This window comes from Nannospalax galili, unplaced genomic scaffold, assembly GCF_000622305.1.
Source record: "Nannospalax galili isolate Female #2095 unplaced genomic scaffold, S.galili_v1.0 scaffold884, whole genome shotgun sequence".
Classification (NCBI taxonomy): domain Eukaryota; kingdom Metazoa; phylum Chordata; class Mammalia; order Rodentia; family Spalacidae; genus Nannospalax; species Nannospalax galili.
This window is the reverse complement of record NW_008352264.1, coordinates 553,209-563,245: the sequence shown is the minus strand read 5'-3', so window position 1 is coordinate 563,245 and position 10,037 is coordinate 553,209. Positions and strand designations below refer to the sequence as shown.

Genomic DNA, 10,037 nt, shown 5'->3' with positions numbered 1-10,037 from the left:
GGAGGAGAGGCAGAGGGGGAGGAGGGGGAAGAGACAGAGGGGGAGGAGAGACAGAGGAGGAGGAGAGACGGGGGAGAGACAGAGGAGGAGGAGGAGAGATGGGGGAGAGACAGGAGGGGGAGAGACAGAGGAGGAGGAGAGATGGGGGAGAGACAGAGGGGGAGGAGAGACAGGGAGGGGAAACAGAGGGGGAGGTGAGACAGGGAGGGAGGAGAGACAGGGAGAGACAGGGGAGGAGAGACAGAGGAGGAGGAGAGATGGGGGAGAGACAGAGGGGGAGGAGAGACAGGGAGGGAGGCAAGACAGAGAGGAGAGACCGAGACAGAGAGGAGAGACAGACAGGAGAGACAGAGGGAGAGAGATAGAAAGGGGGGGCTAGAAGCATGGCTAAGAGGTTAAAGCACTTGCAGTGCATGATTGAGGACCAGAGTTTGGATCCCCAGAACCCAGCAAATGGGAGGCGGGCACAGGAGCCCACCTGTAGTTCCAGCCTTGGAAGGCAGAGACAGGATCCCCAGAGCAAGCTGACTAGTTAAGACCAGCCATTGGATGAGCTGAGTTTGATTGAGAGATCCTGCTTCATTGAATACGGTGGAAGAGCAATGAAAGATGATTCAGGACATCACACTCGGGCCTCCATGTGCCCACACACCCATGTAAATGTATCCTCCCCCACATGTGCCCACACACATGCAAACATTCCTATACACATACATTCACACCACACACACCTGAAAATGAAAGAGGAAAGTAGAAAGGCGACCATGAGAGGGTAGCAAAAGGATAAGCAGGAAATATCATAACAGAATACAGGTGACAGGAAAGTAAAAGAAGACTACTTATCATGGAGGAAAGGGACCCCCAGAGGAGGGCAGGGGAAGTGGGGGAGAGCTGGAGGAGGGGTTAAATAAGTACAAAATATAAGATATATATGCATAAATACCATAATGAAACCCATCAATTTGTATGCTAACTTAAAAAATTCAAAAATAAATACAAATTACATTTCTAATAGTTAACTAGTCAACTGCAAACTGCTAGAATATAAACCTCAGCCTGATAATCACTTAAGATGAGCAGACACATCCACTGTGGTATGCATCCCACATTGGAGCACTGGTGTATTGGGAGGCCAAATACACTCATTCCCGCTATGGCCTAATCCTAGAACCAGACTCTGATAATTGAGTATGCAACCAGACATAACTACAGAAACCAGGATAATGGAAAGGAAACAGGGAGGTAAAGGAAAAGAAATAACCTGAAAGAGAAAAACAATAGGAAACAGGCATTAATAATGGAGATATGGATAAAAACTGTGTGAGTTTAAGGGAGGGGGAAGGGAAGGGTATACGAGGAACCTAGGGCATAAAGGGAAAGAAGGAGCTCAAGAGAGGTAGGACCACAGGAGAAGGGTGTTATTGTGGGAGAAAGGGGAACAATGGGGTTACCTTAAGAGGGAAAACCATGATGGAGGGGTGAGACAATGAGAGAAATAAACAATACTTAGCTAGCTTTGAAAACCAGTGAGAACCATATCACTCCTACAACCTACTGACAAAGTATACATAGGAGATCAAGAAATATATGTCTAGGTAAGGTTTATCTGAGAACAACTGGTCTTTGCCTAAGATTTATCTACATGACACACAGTAATTAAAAATACCAGACTGGTGGAACTAACCTTCTTGGGTGTTTAACAGACATACTTTGAGGTCTATAATAATTTGGTCAGAGGGACGTAAAGGACACTTTTTGCTTCTTGCCCTCCTAGGTCGACTAGTTCCAGGGGACTATGAGCATCTCTCAAAATGTCCTATAATGGTGGTAGGTCACCTGTCCTCTTGATCAAGGAGGCCAAGGAGACTGCTTGGTACTTGAAAAGTTACTTAGTATTTCTAAGCTTCCATTTCAGTTTTAAAAGAAAAGCATGCAATAAAAATTATATTTTGAATCATCTGGAATGCCAACACAAAACCAAACACTACCACAGATTTCAAGCCCCAATCCTGCTTTTGCTAATGCATATGAGACAGACAGTGGAATTCAGCATCCTCACGGAGAAGAAAAGTGTCTTAGTTCAAATACAGGAAAGTGGGAAAGAACTGAGTTACCCCTGGGAATCCTGAATTCAAAATAATCTGCACATTAACATCAACATTATATTCAGAAGCTTTATTTCTTTAAAAATACGAATATGCATTCATGCCAAAGGAAGACTAAACGATGTTAAAGCAGGAGATGTCACTGCAGAAGGAAATTTTATCCTTAAACACATCACAATAACAGCGACATTTCAATGTTATTTTGACATTTGTACATATCTGACTTTAGTACCAACACATTAAGAATCAAGTACTGTGTGAGTGTGGTAGTCAGTATCTGTAATCCTAGCGGTCTGTCAGGTTGAGGCAGGTGGATTGGTGCAAGGTTGAGGCCAGCCTGGGCTACATACTAAGACCCCCATCTCAAAATAATTAAACTAATAAATATCTTAAAAGATAACACACATAGACACTATCACTAAGGGTATCACTGAGAACCTCACAATCACAAATGCAAATGTGAATGTGAGCCCTGAAATTTCACAGCAGTAGTCCATTTTTTTGCTTTGTTTTAATATTTTATTTTTATTTTATGTGTATGAGTGTATTGCCTGCATGTATGTAGGTGGACCAGTGTCATGCAATGCCAGTGGAGGTCAGAAGAAGGCGTCAGATCCCCTAGAACTGGAGTTATGGACTGTTGTTAGCCACCATGTGGGTGCTGGGAATCGAACCTGGGTCCTCTGCAAGAATAGCCAATGCTCTTAACCACTGAGCCATTTCTCCAGCCCCAGTATTTCATATTTTAAAATACTTTATACATGTGGGATGTGGTGGCGCCTGCCTTTAATCCCAGCACTTGGGAGGCAGAGGCAGGTGGATCTCTGTGAGTTCAAGGCCAGCCTGGTCTACATAGTGAGTTCCAGGACAGCTGGGGCTAGAGGGAGATCAGGAAGACCCTGTCTCAAAAACAAACAAACAAACAAACAAACAAAAAACCTCATACATGACCTTTATAATGAAAATAGACAATTAAATCTTCTAATGAGATTTAAATGTCAGTAGAATTTTCCTTTTTTTTTTTTATTCTTGAGGTTTTTTTTCCCCCCTGTTATATAGTCTCTAGGGGTAGAATTTTTCCCAGAAAAATCTCAGTAGGTCCATTGCATTTCATTGTCAGAACTGCACTACCTGCTCACCCCTAAAGAAGTCACCAGAGGGGAAAAGGAACCAATAACAGTGGTTGGAACCAACCAAAACAACTCTGAGCAGCAGGTAGGGTTTCCACATGGCGAGTCACTTAGATAAGAGATAGAAAATGGGCAATAGTTGTGCATCAGTAAACAAACTGCTACCTTCTCATAAAAATGCCTAAACTTGGCCAGTTCAGCTGTATAGAGATCTAACTCTATTGTTTTTACACCTAGAAAGATAGTCTGATTTCTAATAAGCAACTGACACATTGAATTTTTTAATTTAAAATTTTTAAAAATTTTATGTGTGTGCATATATTGCTTACATATAGGTAATTGCACCCATGTCGTGCAATTCCCAAGGAGGACAGAAGAGGCTGTTGGATCCCCTGGAACTGGAGTTATGAAACAGTTGTTAGCTGCCATGTGGGTGCTGGGATTCAAACCTGGGTCTTCTGCAAGAACAACCAGTGTTCTTTTTTTTTTGAGTAGATCAATTTAATAACCATATGATTAGAAGAAGCACTTCATTGCAGCTTTAACATATTCAGTAACAATTTCCAGAGCAAGGATATATTTCTTTCAAAAGCAATAGCCAGTGTTCTTAACTGCTGAGCCATCTCTCTAGCCCCTCTAAAGAGGAATTTTAGCAACATTCTTTTTGAATGGGTCTAGTCGCTTTATTAAAAAAATCTTTTCTTAGGGTTGGAGAGATGGCTTGCTTGTTAAGAGTGCTGGCTGCTCTTCCAGAAGACTTGGGTTCAAATCCCAGCACCTACATGGTGGCTAACAACCATTCATAACTCCACTTCCAAGGGATCTGACACTTACTTTCTGAGTTCCTTGGCATCTGAGTATGAATATAAACTCGTCAGATAGACAGCCTTCCTCTCCCACTAGAGCCTCCATACTCTGCCATCCCTGCCACTGTCCACTGTGCTGTCAGGACCCTCATCTATTCCCCCCTATCTGCCCTTCTGGTAAATCTAGTCAGCCAGAGGTCCCTGTTCCAGGATGATCAGCTAAGAACAACCAGTGTTCTTAACCACTAAGCCATCTCTCCAGCTCCCACACTGAATTTTTTTATAATTCATTTTATCTCCACTTTTATTATATTAGACATCTGAAGTTAAATGGAATCCCTCAAAATTCATATCTAGCAGAAACTCAGAATATAACCTTATTTGGAAATAAGGTCTTGGCCAATATAGTTAAGTTGTGGCTAGGATGAACACCCCTCTTGTAAGAAAAGAAAACAGGAGAATGTCATGTGATAGGTACAGAGGCTGGAGTGATGCATCTATCATTCCTGCAAACCAAAGAATGCCAAAGATGACTGGCCTCCCTCAGAACCTAGACAGAGGCAAGGAAATATTCTTTCCAGATCCTTCATTTGCCTTCATTCTGCTAACATTTTGATGCCCTTCAGAACAGAACCATTAGAAAATAAATTTTTGTTTTTAGCCGCCCAGTTGTTTGTGGTAGCTTGTTATAATAACCCCAAAATACATTAATCATTGTTTCCTTCCTCCCTTCCTCCCTCCCTTCCCTTCCCTTCCCTTCCCTCCATTCTCCCCCCCCCATGTCTCCTGTAGTTCAAGCAAACTGCAAACTCACTATGTCACTGAGGCTGACTTAAACTCCAGATCTTCTTGTCTCACCTTCTAAGTACTAGGATTATAGGTGTGCACCATCATGCTTGGCTATCTACTACTTTCAATATCCTTGTTTTGTGCTTCTGTCATTTTAGCTATGAATTGTGGAGGGGGTCTCCTCTGGTCATGTCTATTTACTCTTGTGCTTGGATATCCATTTCTTCCCCAAGATTTCTTTTCTTTTTTTGCTCTGATCTCATTGAATAGATGTGCCTTTAGTTAAGTCTCAGCTCCTCCTTATAGCCCATGGATTTTCAGGCTTGGTCTCTTGATCTTATTCCCAGAGCTCTTGGAAGTTGCAGCCCTGCTTGTTTACATATCTCTTTACATTTGTATTTCCTCAAACTTGTCTTCCATCCTGGATATTCCTTCTTCTGCTCTGTCTAGTCTATTGGTCATTCTTTCTACTGTTTTTTATTTGATTAATTGAATTCTTTATTTTTAATATTTCTATTGTTTATTTTTACAAAAATCTCCATTTCTTTGTTGCATTTTCCTTCCACATTGCTTGCTTTTTCAGCCAAATTGCTAACTTCCTCATCCGTTTGCTGACTCTCATCTACGAGTCCAGCTTTTTTCAGGTCCTAAGTCAATTTCCTTGCTTTGTTTATCTTCTGTATCCTCTTTCAGGTCATTGATCATTTTTACTAAGAAACTTTCGAGATCTTCATTTGGCCTTTTACCTGTTTCACTACCTTTGAATCCAGTGATTGATGGGGTATGATCTTTTGGAATTCCATGTTGCCTTGCTTTTTTATTTTTTGCATTTCTTGGTTGCAATTTGTGCATCTGTTGCTTTGAGTACCTTCTGTCTTTGTTGGGGAATCTTCTCACTGAGAAGCCTACTCCTGAGGGCTTAATCCCCTCTACCATTCAAAGATGAAAAAAACAGTTATAACATCAGCGGCACCGTGTATAAGATACAATGATACACTTAAACCATTAAAACCACTAACAGACCACCACTGGGCACAAGACAGAAAATGGAAAAACAATGAAGACTGCACTATAAAGCTAAAAATCATCAAGGGTAAATGTGAAAATAGTGAATGAATGAGATAAAGTGGCAAAGAAAGGCAAGAAAGAGGAGAAGGTTAAAAGAAAGGAAGAAGAGTGGACAAATATGTTATGAAGGGGGAACGGAAAAAGTAGGAGGCAAAAAGAAAAAGGGAAAGATTGCCCAGTATTGAAAACATTAGCAAACAAAATTAGAAAACCCTAAGAAAGGAAATAAAAACATAAAACTTGTGCTTTCTTTTTAGGTTGGGTGTGGTGGCTCATAGCTATAATACTAGCACTTGGGAGGCTGAGGCATGAGGGTTGCCATGAGTTTGAAATAACCAGCATGAGCTACCACATCCAACTGCATCTCCTCTTAGTTGACAAAACTCACAGTTTTGGAGGTTGCACAGCTAATCCATTATTAACCTCCCACTAAATTGCTGGTGCTAACATCTCTGATGTGTGGGTTATAATAACCTCTACAATATTTTACAAACACTTGAAGCCTGCTCTTGCTAAAAACATTGGCTCTACACTAGAGCCTGCAGATATCTGGTGAGTGACTAAGACAGGTTAGGTAGTGACTAAAATAGGTTAGATAGTGACTAAAACTCTGTCTTCATACTGTGCCTGTTCATTTCTCTATCTTGCCCCTTAGAATCTACTCAGGTCTGCATGGAGACATACCACTTCAAAACTGTTTTGCTCTGTTGCAGCTGATGCATGCCCCTTATGCCCTACTCTTGCATTTCCTCAGCTGCTCAAGCACCTACAATCTTCTCAGAAAGTCCAAACTAAACCATGAGAACAAGATGTAAGATGATTGGTAATCCAGCAATTCCTGAGCAAAACTAACCATTTATTAGCCTGTTACTAATGGAAGATAACCTGATTAGTTCCCCAACACATCAATACAAGCTTGCTACTACTCCCTTACAGCCTGGTCATCTCCATCAGTGTTAGCTCCCTTCTGTTTATGAATTCTCTCTGCCTCTTGTGTCTCTGTCTCTGTATCTCCCTGTCTCTCTGTGTCTCTCTCTTTCCCTCTCTCTCTCTCTCTCTCTCTCTCTCACACACACACACACACATTTTTATTTATGTGTACATGTGTATCTGCCATGCATGTGCAGGTACCCATAGAGGCCAGAAGAGGGTGCTGTATCCCCTAGAACTAAAGGTACAGGAGGTTATGATCTACCCAACATGGGCAATGGGAACAAAACTCTGGTTCTCAGAGCAATAAGAGCTGTGAACTACTGAGCTCCTGAATTCTTTTTTTAAATGAAAAAAAATATATATATATCTTTTATTTTAATGATTTTAATTGTTATACATTTATTTATTTATTTGTTTATTTATTTATTTATTTTGCAGAGGGTGGGATGAGTGGGCATGTGCCATATAGCACAACCCCTATAAGCATAAGTGTTTTTACCAGCTAAGCCATCTCATCAGCACCAGCTAAACTCCCAGTAAAGGACCCTTGCCTGTCTTGTTCATAGTATGTGACTTGATTTCACTTCTGCTGTTTCCAAGTCCATAAGATCCCACCATCCAGGATCAAAAGCTCTTCAAATATCACTATTTATAGAGGTTTGATGGAAGCTTCATGACCTAAATGATTGTTGGTAATCGATTTTCATTTTTATCCCACCTATATCCACTGCATCTATAGAGGAGGGAGGCTGAAAGTTCCCAGTTTCTTTTTTAATTAAAAATTACATCTATTTGTTTTTACATTTTCTAATTAATTTATTTTTATTGTGTGTGTATGAGTATTTTGCCTGCCTATATGTAAGTGCACCACATGTGTGCAGTGCCTACAGAGGTCAACAGAGGGCATCAGATCCTCTGGAACTGGAGTTACAGATAGTTGTTAGCCCCCATTTGGGTGCTGGGAGCTGAACCCAGGTCCTCTGGAAGAGCAGTCAGTGCTCTTAACCATTGACCAATCTCTCCCAGCCATTTCTTTATTTAATGTTGAAGGGTGGGGGGATGTGTGCCATGACGGGCCTATGGAGGTCAGAGGACAACCTGCAACAGTCAGCTACCTGCTTCCGCCATGTGAGTCCCAGGAACTGAACTTAGGTTGTCAGAGTTGGTGACAAGTACCTTTACCAACTGAGCTATCTCTCTGGCCCTGAAAATTCCTCACTTCTGGTCAGAGCTTGGTGTATTCTGGTGACTAGTCCCCATCCTGTAGCTATCTAGTAGTCTGCCAAGAGTTGCCTCGTTGAAACAAAAGACACTTTGATTATCTTTATCATTCAGAAAATTCTAAGAATTTTAAGAACACTGTGTCCATAATCAGACAAAGACTAGCTGGTTTTCTGTGATATCAGAGGTATGCTAGTAAATGTTTAATAACCAGCTCCAGGAGTAAGGGGGTCAACTGTGATTTGTAGTGTGTACAATTTCCTGGATATTCCATATAGAACATTATATTATGCAGATTTCTGAATCCCTTTCTTTCTATGGCTCCCTTCTTTCTGGTCCTCTGCTCTGTGCATTCAAGCAGCCTCACCCTCTTGATTTTTGTCTCCTCAAATCAATAAGACTGCTGTGATCTTGTGTTTCCCATCCCTGCCTCACATCCCAGCAGATGTCTCCAGGAAGAACACTCTGCTAATCTTAGGTCTCACCTTGTTTGACTCCCTTTTCTCGGGGATCAAAATTCTGTGCTGCCAAAACAGCCAGGCATGTGCCATGACACCCAGCCACAATACCAATTCCTTTCTTACTGGGAGATGTGCCATTTCCGATGTCATATTTTCCTTTTGTAAAAGGGAACCTTATTTTATTTTTGTTCTTACAAACTATCAGCTCACTATTCTTTTACCATACCTTGCTTTAGTGATTGGATAGTCCACATACCTTGTGGAGACAGTGATCTAAAAGAGGTACCCTTCACCTCTGGCTTGCCCTCTCTGAAAACAGAGCCTTGACTGATAGGTTCAGGCAGAATTTCCTGGATCTAGGATTATCCATAACATCTAAAGAAATTATCTAGGGGCTTATGAAACAGTATAAGGAGCAATTGAAAGTAACAAGTCACATCAACATGAGAACAAGGTAAAATTTGTTTTATATATATATTACATATATAGTAATATATATATTACATATATAGTAACAAATGCTTAACACTAGACTTGTTTATTTATTTTAGTGCTGGGGGTTGAATCCAGGGCCTGGCATATCCTGGACAATCACTCCCAGTCCTAGATCTTTTTTTCTTTTATTAAGAGGGCATAAAAAGGTAAAGTTTATTATTTACATATATAAAGTGAGGACCTGGGCACAGTCCGGGCAGCTCCTATCAGTTGGTGATGATGAGCTCATCCACCTCTTATTCTTGGTAGCTCCCATCTGGAAAGTAGTGCTGAATGATGATGGGGATCTTTCAGGCCTTGAGTTCCTTCACGGTGCTGAGTGAAGGCTCTGGCTCCCCCTCCAGCTCCACCATCACAGGGGCATATACCACAACCTGGAGTGCTGGGGTACCCGGCAGTGTACTCACTCATACTTGGTCATTGACGGAGTAGTGATTCACTTATTGTTGGCCTGTGGTCGCTGCCCAGAGGGAAGGATCTTGATGTTCTCCTAACCCTCCTCCTCAGCATTTCCAAGTCATCTAGCCCTTCATCTCCATATTGTCAAAGTCCTTGCCATCAAAACTGCCCTCATCATCTGACATGACGCCCTTGCCAGGGCACCCCTGTTCCTAGCACAGACCCCTGAACTTCATGTCTCAGCTCATGTGGCATCCCTGTGGCCTGAACCCTGCCTGACCCAGAAGCCCTAGATTTTTTGAAATTTCAATTTCAAATTCCTCCTTATGAGGGAAATGGGAAAAAAAAAAATCCAAGCATGCCTTCTAAGAGCCAGCGTCTGTCCGACACCATTAGAGTTTCCCTTTTCTTGCTCTGTGCCAGCTTAGAAGATTTTCTGTACAGTGTCTCGCACCATTCTTGTTCCATGAGCCTGTGAACAGATGGAGTCAGGTGCTTTGCAGTACCTTTCTTACACATGGCACAGCTTGACTGAAATTTCTTTTATACTGTGAACATCAGGAGGATTATCTTCATAGCTATAAAGAGAATTATTTCTGGGGCTGGAGAGATGGCTCCGTGGTTAAGAAC

General features: G+C 41.6%; 1 pseudogene; it reads right to left on the bottom strand.

The window, feature by feature from the left end:
* Nucleotides 1-9,214: 9,214 nt before the first annotated feature.
* Nucleotides 9,215-9,592, bottom strand: LOC103746779 (annotated as a pseudogene).
* Nucleotides 9,593-10,037: the final 445 nt, after the last annotated feature.